The 9,144-nt window shown below is 54.0% G+C and overlaps 2 long non-coding RNA genes across 2 annotated transcripts; both read left to right on the top strand.

Moving 5' to 3' along the window:
• The first annotated feature begins 2,595 nt into the window (after window positions 1–2,595).
• LOC309685657 lies at window positions 2,596–4,476 on the top strand. The gene is made up of 4 exons (XR_014270478.1): window positions 2,596–2,706; window positions 3,891–4,013; window positions 4,185–4,247; window positions 4,337–4,476. It is a non-coding gene; the product is annotated as an uncharacterized lncRNA (long non-coding RNA).
• A 2,888-nt stretch (window positions 4,477–7,364) lies between these two features.
• LOC309685659 lies at window positions 7,365–9,144 on the top strand. The gene is made up of 4 exons (XR_014270480.1): window positions 7,365–7,475; window positions 8,674–8,796; window positions 8,968–9,030; window positions 9,120–9,144. It is a non-coding gene; the product is annotated as an uncharacterized lncRNA (long non-coding RNA).

Below are 9,144 nucleotides of genomic sequence, written 5' to 3' on the forward strand. Positions count from 1 at the left end.
CTGCGAGAGATTCGGAAGCACCGTGTTGGACAAGCTTGAGATTCCTGCCCCCCCCTGTGGGAAAGGGCAAAGCGTGGCAGTGAACTTTGGCCACACAATCCCCAATATACAGGTGCAAGGAGCACATCTGGCGATCCTCGAGCACAGACAGATCGGTGCCTGGATCTGCGCTCGTGTGCCTCTGCCCGGGCCCCTCTTTGGGAATTCCCCGGCTGGCGATGTAATGACAAAAAACTTACTCGTCGCACTTCACCTGTGGTTTTGTGCCTCTTCCTGCGCCCCGCCCGTGTTGGCTCACACGCAGCCGCAGCATTCGACTTTGGAGTTGACACGGAGCAGGTAAGCAGAAACGCAGCGGCGCTTCTGAGGAGGGGCGTGTTGCGGTAAAGGTCCGTGTTGACTGATGCGATGCCGACTGACGGCACCGTTGTGTGCGGTTTGGGTGTTTCTTTAAAGGTGACAAAGAGGAGCCTGGTGACAGCAGGGTGAATCCTGTCGGCGGATTGCGGTTTTCCTTGTTGCGAATGGATTAAGCCTCCCGGTCCTCTGAAAGATAAGTCGAGGGAGCGGCACCGCGGTGGGGTCGGGGGAAGGTGGGGACGAGGTCGGCAATTGCAGGGACAGGTTTTAAAGGTAGCGTAGGGCAGAGGGCTGTCCAGGAGCGGTCCCCTTTGGGCAGGTAAAGGGGGAGCAGGTTACTCCTCAGCACAACGCTAGCATGTGCCGGGCAGGGCGGTTCCAGCCTGTGTCTGTGGTGTCATCGGTGTGGTCTGTCTTTGGTGTATTAGACCTTTGTCGGATCTCGATTTCAGGTTTATGCTCCAGGAGCAAGGCACAGTGTCTCAGGCGGCACCCCTGGAGTCTCGAACGCCTGTACTCATCGGCATAGCGCCAGTCGGGCGCTGCTCTTCTTGTATTAGAAGCCTAAATCGTCGATAGGTGCGGTGTCACGGAAGTGTCTGGACGGTCCTCACTTGCGGCGTGGTTCCCAGCTGCGTGAGCAGCTCGGCTCTCTGGCCATCCGTTTTCAGGGCGCGGGCCTTCTGCCCCGCATCGTTACGCTCTTAGGTCTTGAAGCCTGGTTTTCTGCACGTACATCTTCGCAGTTTGGCGAGTCACTTCTTGTCACGGGTCGTGACGTTCTGCCTGTTCTCTGGGGTTTCCGTCGAGGCCCCTCACTTCACCATTACGGTCTCGCTCATCATTTTGCTCGATGACGTCTTTGGTCGAGGTGTCGTCATTCTCGGCAAGAGGTTTTTTTTTTTCTCATCTGTGAGGTACATTGTAGGATTTTGTGTAGCATCGGTCTGTCCATCTGTGTGTTTGTGTGGCTCGGAGCTGCCCTGCCCGGGGGTGTCGAGTCAGGGGTAGGTGGGATGGCAGTAAGAGTGTGTCCTTAACCCAGTGTTCTGGCTAGGCTGTTGGGGCCAAGGTGGTACAGTCACCTGGGATCGAGTAGCCATCGGCGGGTTGCGTGGGCAGCTTTTTTTGGTAATGTTCCTAGGGGCGCAGCAGAGCTATGAGGGAGAGTCTGTTCAGCAGTATCGACGGAGATTGCCTCTCCAAGGTATTGAGGCTGCTTTGTGTGGAGTTTAAGATTAGTGGGCTTTGTTTCTGGCAGGCTGTAGTTGGGCTGTAGATGACACTCGTCAATGGGAACACTTGTCATTATGAAGCTATCTCTCCGTCTCCAGGTGACTTCTTTGATATTGTTTTTTCAGGCGCAGGGGGACGCGCTGTGCGGGGCGATGTAGGAGAGCCGAGCGGAGCTCTGTCAGAAGGTGGGTAGGTGTGTGGCCTCTTAGAGGGAAGCTGTGAGCGGTGGCTCTGTGATGACTACATCAGGGTATTTTTCTGTTTCAGTTGGAAGCTTGAAGCAAGGAGCGCTGTGGGATACAGGCACCAGGGCTGATTCAGTGCAGGTAAGATGAGTGATTGGGTACCGGTTAGTTGTCTGGGTGTTGTATGGCCAGTGAAGTGATAAGCGACTGGTGGTGTTTGGGTTTTACAGGTGGCACGCAAGGGTGAAGGCGGTGATGCAAAGCGGTAGCGGATGGGCCGGCGAGTTGTCACGTGGAAGGGGCGGGAGATGAGAATCGGTGGCCCGGGGCTACGGTTGTGGGCAGCGTCTCAGCACTTGCTGTATCTCTTGGATTTTTGCAGGTGCCGCACGCAGGCTCGGTGGGGTGCTGCCGCGTGCTGACGAGCCGTAGGAGCAGGTGAGGGGGTTGTGGGCAGGGTAGGCGTCTCGTAGCAAAGTATTCTGTGGTAGCTCAGTGAAGCATTTCCCTTTGGATTTGCAGGTACTGTGCAGGCTGCATTTGGAATGGGAGGAGAATTTTAGGTGAGCTGTGTTGAGAGGAGGCGCCTGGGGCTGGTGAGTTATTTAAGTGCAATTGTAATTTTGTGACTCTTAAGCGCTCCAAACAATGAGCGCCACAGCATGTGACTGGCGTTAGTGGAGACCAGGTGAGCAGAATGCCACAGCGCATCTCAGCTGGGGATGGCGCAGGAAAACTGCGTGTTGACTGATGACGCCGTTGTCTGTAGATTCACGTGTGTTTTTGTTGTGTGACTAACTTTTATTTTTTTCGCAGATGATGAAGAGAAACGGGGTGAATGCAGGATCAATCCACTTGGCTGCCTGTGGTGTTTTTCTTGTTGAGGATGGCTTCAGAACCATCGCTCTTTGAAAGCTGATGAAATGTCAGTGAAAACTGTTCAGGGGAGGGAGGGGACAACTTTGGGAGTCGCAGGGACGGCTTTTAAAGTTAACGTAGGGCAGAGAGCTGTCGCGGAGCAGTCACCTTTGGACAGGTAAAGGGAGTGGGTTACTCTTCAGTCTGACAGTAGCGTGTGCCGGGCAGGGCGGTTCCAGCCTGTGTCTGTGGTGTCATCGGTGTGGTCTGTCTTTGGTGTATTAGACCTTTGTCGGATCTCGATTTCGGGTTTAAGCTCCAGGAGCAAGGCACGGTGCCTCAGGCGGCATCCCTGGAGTCTCGAACGCCTGTACTCATCGGCATAGCGCCAGTCGGGCGCTGCTCTTCTTGTATTAGAAGCCTAAATCGTCGATAGGTGCGGTGTCACGGAAGTGTCTGGACGGTCCTCACTTGCGGCGTGGTTCCCAGCTGCGTGAGCAGCTCTGTTCTCTGGCCATCCGTTTTCAGGGCGCGGGCCTTCTGCCCCGCATCGTTACGCTCTTAGGTCTTGAAGCCTGGTTTTCTGCACGTACATCTTCGCAGTTTGGCGAGTCACTTCTTGTCACGGGTCGTGACGTTCTGCACATTCTCTGGGGTTTCCGTCGAGGCCCCTCACTTCACCATTATGGTCTCGCTCATCATTTTGCTCCATGATGTCTTTGGTCGAGGTGTCGTCATTCTCGCTGAGAGTTTTTTCTCATCTGTGAGGTACATTGTAGGATTTTGTGTAGCGTCAGTCTGTCTGTGTGTTTGTGTGGCTCGGAGCCGCCCTGCCCAGGGGTGTCGAGTCAGGGGTAGGTGGGATAGGTGTAAGAATCTATGGTTAACATGTTGCTGTGTCCAGGCTGTTGGGGCCAAGGTGGTACAGTCATCTGGGATCGCGCAGCCATCAGCAGGCTGCATGGACAGGTCCTCCATTAGTGGTTTTTGAGATGAGCAGCACCACGTTGGAAATGATGGTCAGCAGTAGTGCAGGAGTCTGCACCTCAAAGACAAAAGAGGCTGCTTTGTATGGCCCTTTGAGTAGGGTGTGTGTGTGTGTGTGTGTGTGTGGTTTGTGTGTGTGTGTTTTTTTTTTTTATGGCAGGCTGTAGTTGGAGTCTAGATAGTATTTGTAGATGGGAATGTGACCGTCGGAATGAGTATGCCATCGCTTCCCATCCAGGTGACTCGTTTGATGTTGTTTTTCAGATGCAGAGGGACAAGCTGTGCAGGACGACGTAGCAGAGCCGAGTGGAGCACTATAAGAAGGCGGGTCGACATGTGCGGCATTAGAGGGAAGATGTGACCGGTGGCTCTATGACAGCATTTATGGTATCATGGTTTTGTGTTTGTTTGTGGTTTTTTTTTAATTTGAATCCTTGAAGCGACGAGCTGACTCAGTGCCTGACTCTGTCCAGGTGACCGGCGATTGGCAGGCTGAAGTATCAGTCGTTTTTCAGGCCGGTCAAGTTGTAAGTAGCCCGTGCCGTTTGTGTTTTACAGGTGGGGCGCAAGACCCAGGGCGGCAACCCAAACTGACGGAGGATGGGCCGGAAAGCTGTCAAGGTAAAGAAGCGGGAGATGGGAGTTTTTATCCACAGCCTAAAGTTTCAGACTGTATCTCAGCACGTGCTGCTCTGCTTGTGTTTTTGCAGGTGCCGCACACAGGCTTAGATGGACGATGCCACAAGTCGATGAGCGGTTTGAGCCGGCGAGGCCCTCGCGGGCCCCTTTAGCAGCTAATAGCAAAGTATCGCATGGCAGCTCAGTGAAGCGTTTCTCCCTCTTACTTTGCAGGCACTGCCTTTGGGAGCAGATGAGGGTTTGAGGCGAGCCAGGTAGTCGAGAGGAGGTGCACGGGGTCGGTGACTTCTTGCGAGCGCAATGGTAATTTTGAGTCTCTCGGTCTTTTAGGTGCCACAAACGATGACCATCTGCACGGGAGAAGAAACAGAAGGATGTCAAGGAGGATTCTAAACCTGCTTAAGTGACTCGGAGCTCGGGTGTGGAAGAACACATATACCATACGAATAGTTATTTAGTCTCGTGTGCTTGACAGGCAGACCATCTGCGTTTTGATAACACAGGCCTGCGAGAGATTCGGAAGCACCGTGTTGGACAAGCTTGAGATTCCTGCCCCCCCCTGTGGGAAAGGGCAAAGCGCGGCAGTGAACTTTGGCCACACAATCCCCAATATACAGGTGCAAGGAGCACATCTGGCGATCCTCGAGCACAGACAGATCGGTGCCTGGATCTGCGCTCGTGTGCCTCTGCCCGGGCCCCTCTTTGGGAATTCCCCGGCTGGCGATGTAATGACAAAAAACTTACTCGTCGCACTTCATCTGTGGTTTTGTGCCTCTTCCTGCGCCCCGCCCGTGTTGGCTCACACGCAGCCGCAGCATTCGACTTTGGAGTTGACACGGAGCAGGTAAGCAGAAACACAGCGGCGCTTCTGAGGAGGGGCGTGTTGCGGTAAAGGTCCGTGTTGACTGATGCGATGCCGACTGACGGCACCGTTGTGTGCGGTTTGGGTGTTTCTTTAAAGGTGACAAAGAGGAGCCTGGTGACAGCAGGGTGAATCCTGTCGGCGGATTGCGGTTTTCCTTGTTGCGAATGGATTAAGCCTCCCGGTCCTCTGAAAGATAAGTCGAGGGAGCGGCACCGCGGTGGGGTCGGGGGAAGGTGGGGACGAGGTCGGCAATTGCAGGGACAGGTTTTAAAGGTAGCGTAGGGCAGAGGGCTGTCCAGGAGCGGTCCCCTTTGGGCAGGTAAAGGGGGAGCAGGTTACTCCTCAGCACAACGCTAGCATGTGCCGGGCAGGGCGGTTCCAGCCTGTGTCTGTGGTGTCATCGGTGTGGTCTGTCTTTGGTGTATTAGACCTTTGTCGGATCTCGATTTCGGGTTTATGCTCCAGGAGCAAGGCACAGTGTCTCAGGCGGCACCCCTGGAGTCTCGAACGCCTGTACTCATCGGCATAGCGCCAGTCGGGCGCTGCTCTTCTTGTATTAGAAGCCTAAATCGTCGATAGGTGCGGTGTCACGGAAGTGTCTGGACGGTCCTCACTTGCGGCGTGGTTCCCAGCTGCGTGAGCAGCTCGGCTCTCTGGCCATCCGTTTTCAGGGCGCGGGCCTTCTGCCCCGCATCGTTACGCTCTTAGGTCTTGAAGCCTGGTTTTCTGCACGTACATCTTCGCAGTTTGGCGAGTCACTTCTTGTCACGGGTCGTGACGTTCTGCCTGTTCTCTGGGGTTTCCGTCGAGGCCCCTCACTTCACCATTACGGTCTCGCTCATCATTTTGCTCGATGACGTCTTTGGTCGAGGTGTCGTCATTCTCGGCGAGAGGTTTTTTTTTTCTCATCTGTGAGGTACATTGTAGGATTTTGTGTAGCATCGGTCTGTCCATCTGTGTGTTTGTGTGGCTCGGAGCTGCCCTGCCCGGGGGTGTCGAGTCAGGGGTAGGTGGGATGGCAGTAAGAGTGTGTCCTTAACCCAGTGTTCTGGCTAGGCTGTTGGGGCCAAGGTGGTACAGTCACCTGGGATCGAGTAGCCATCGGCGGGTTGCGTGGGCAGCTTTTTTTGGTAATGTTCCTAGGGGCGCAGCAGAGCTATGAGGGAGAGTCTGTTCAGCAGTATCGACGGAGATTGCCTCTCCAAGGTATTGAGGCTGCTTTGTGTGGAGTTTAAGATTAGTGGGCTTTGTTTCTGGCAGGCTGTAGTTGGGCTGTAGATGACACTCGTCAATGGGAACACTTGTCATTATGAAGCTATCTCTCCGTCTCCAGGTGACTTCTTTGATATTGTTTTTTCAGGCGCAGGGGGACGCGCTGTGCGGGGCGATGTAGGAGAGCCGAGCGGAGCTCTGTCAGAAGGTGGGTAGGTGTGTGGCCTCTTAGAGGGAAGCTGTGAGCGGTGGCTCTGTGATGACTACATCAGGGTATTTTTCTGTTTCAGTTGGAAGCTTGAAGCAAGGAGCGCTGTGGGATACAGGCACCAGGGCTGATTCAGTGCAGGTAAGATGAGTGATTGGGTACCGGTTAGTTGTCTGGGTGTTGTATGGCCAGTGAAGTGATAAGCGACTGGTGGTGTTTGGGTTTTACAGGTGGCACGCAAGGGTGAAGGCGGTGATGCAAAGCGGTAGCGGATGGGCCGGCGAGTTGTCACGTGGAAGGGGCGGGAGATGAGAATCGGTGGCCCGGGGCTACGGTTGTGGGCAGCGTCTCAGCACTTGCTGTATCTCTTGGATTTGTGCAGGTGCCGCACGCAGGCTCGGTGGGGTGCTGCCGCGTGCTGACGAGCCGTAGGAGCAGGTGAGGGGGTTGTGGGCAGGGTAGGCGTCTCGTAGCAAAGTATTCTGTGGTAGCTCAGTGAAGCATTTCCCTTTGGATTTGCAGGTACTGTGCAGGCTGCATTTGGAATGGGAGGAGAATTTTAGGTGAGCTGTGTTGAGAGGAGGCGCCTGGGGCTGGTGAGTTATTTAAGTGCAATTGTAATTTTGTGACTCTTAAGCGCTCCAAACAATGAGCGCCACAGCATGTGACTGGCGTTAGTGGAGACCAGGTGAGCAGAATGCCACAGCGCATCTCAGCTGGGGATGGCGCAGGAAAACTGCGTGTTGACTGATGACGCCGTTGTCTGTAGATTCACGTGTGTTTTTGTTGTGTGACTAACTTTTATTTTTTTCGCAGATGATGAAGAGAAACGGGGTGAATGCAGGATCAATCCACTTGGCTGCCTGTGGTGTTTTTCTTGTTGAGGATGGCTTCAGAACCATCGCTCTTTGAAAGCTGATGAAATGTCAGTGAAAACTGTTCAGGGGAGGGAGGGGACAACTTTGGGAGTCGCAGGGACGGCTTTTAAAGTTAACGTAGGGCAGAGAGCTGTCGCGGAGCAGTCACCTTTGGACAGGTAAAGGGAGTGGGTTACTCTTCAGTCTGACAGTAGCGTGTGCCGGGCAGGGCGGTTCCAGCCTGTGTCTGTGGTGTCATCGGTGTGGTCTGTCTTTGGTGTATTAGACCTTTGTCGGATCTCGATTTCGGGTTTAAGCTCCAGGAGCAAGGCACGGTGCCTCAGGCGGCATCCCTGGAGTCTCGAACGCCTGTACTCATCGGCATAGCGCCAGTCGGGCGCTGCTCTTCTTGTATTAGAAGCCTAAATCGTCGATAGGTGCGGTGTCACGGAAGTGTCTGGACGGTCCTCACTTGCGGCGTGGTTCCCAGCTGCGTGAGCAGCTCTGTTCTCTGGCCATCCGTTTTCAGGGCGCGGGCCTTCTGCCCCGCATCGTTACGCTCTTAGGTCTTGAAGCCCGGTTTTCTGCACGTACATCTTCGCAGTTTGGCGAGTCACTTCTTGTCACGGGTCGTGACGTTCTGCACATTCTCTGGGGTTTCCGTCGAGGCCCCTCACTTCACCATTATGGTCTCGCTCATCATTTTGCTCCATGATGTCTTTGGTCGAGGTGTCGTCATTCTCGCTGAGAGTTTTTTCTCATCTGTGAGGTACATTGTAGGATTTTGTGTAGCGTCAGTCTGTCTGTGTGTTTGTGTGGCTCGGAGCCGCCCTGCCCAGGGGTGTCGAGTCAGGGGTAGGTGGGATAGGTGTAAGAATCTATGGTTAACATGTTGCTGTGTCCAGGCTGTTGGGGCCAAGGTGGTACAGTCATCTGGGATCGCGCAGCCATCAGCAGGCTGCATGGACAGCTCTTCCATTAGTGGTTTTTGAGATGAGCAGCACCACGTTGGAAATGATGGTCAGCAGTAGTGCAGGAGTCTGCACCTCAAAGACAAAAGAGGCTGCTTTGTATGGCCCTTTGAGTAGGGGGGGTGTGTGTGTGTGTGTGTGTGTGTGTGTGGTTTGTGTGTGTGTGGTTTTTTTTTTTTTTTTTATGGCAGGCTGTAGTTGGAGTCTAGATAGTATTTGTAGATGGGAATGTGACCGTTGGAATGAGTATGCCATCGCTTCCCATCCAGGTGACTCGTTTGATGTTGTTTTTCAGATGCAGAGGGACAAGCTGTGCAGGACGACGTAGCAGAGCCGAGTGGAGCACTATAAGAAGGCGGGTCGACATGTGCGGCATTAGAGGGAAGATGTGACCGGTGGCTCTATGACAGCATTTATGGTATCATGGTTTTGTGTTTGTTTGTGGTTTTTTTTTAATTTGAATCCTTGAAGCGACGAGCTGACTCAGTGCCTGACTCTGTCCAGGTGACCGGCGATTGGCGGGCTGAAGTATCAGTCGTTTTTCAGGCCGGTCAAGTTGTAAGTAGCCCGTGCTGTTTGTGTTTTACAGGTGGGGCGCAAGACCCAGGGCGGCAACCCAAACTGACGGAGGATGGGCCGGAAAGCTGTCAAGGTAAAGAAGCGGGAGATGGGAGTTGTTATCCACAGCCTAAAGTTTCAGACTGTATCTCAGCACGTGCTGCTCTGCTTGTGTTTTTGCAGGTGCCGCACACAGGCTTAGATGGAC

The sequence above is a fragment of the Vanellus vanellus genome, assembly GCF_965231255.1.
Source record: "Vanellus vanellus genome assembly, contig: HAP1_SCAFFOLD_746, whole genome shotgun sequence".
Lineage (NCBI taxonomy): Eukaryota > Metazoa > Chordata > Aves > Charadriiformes > Charadriidae > Vanellus > Vanellus vanellus.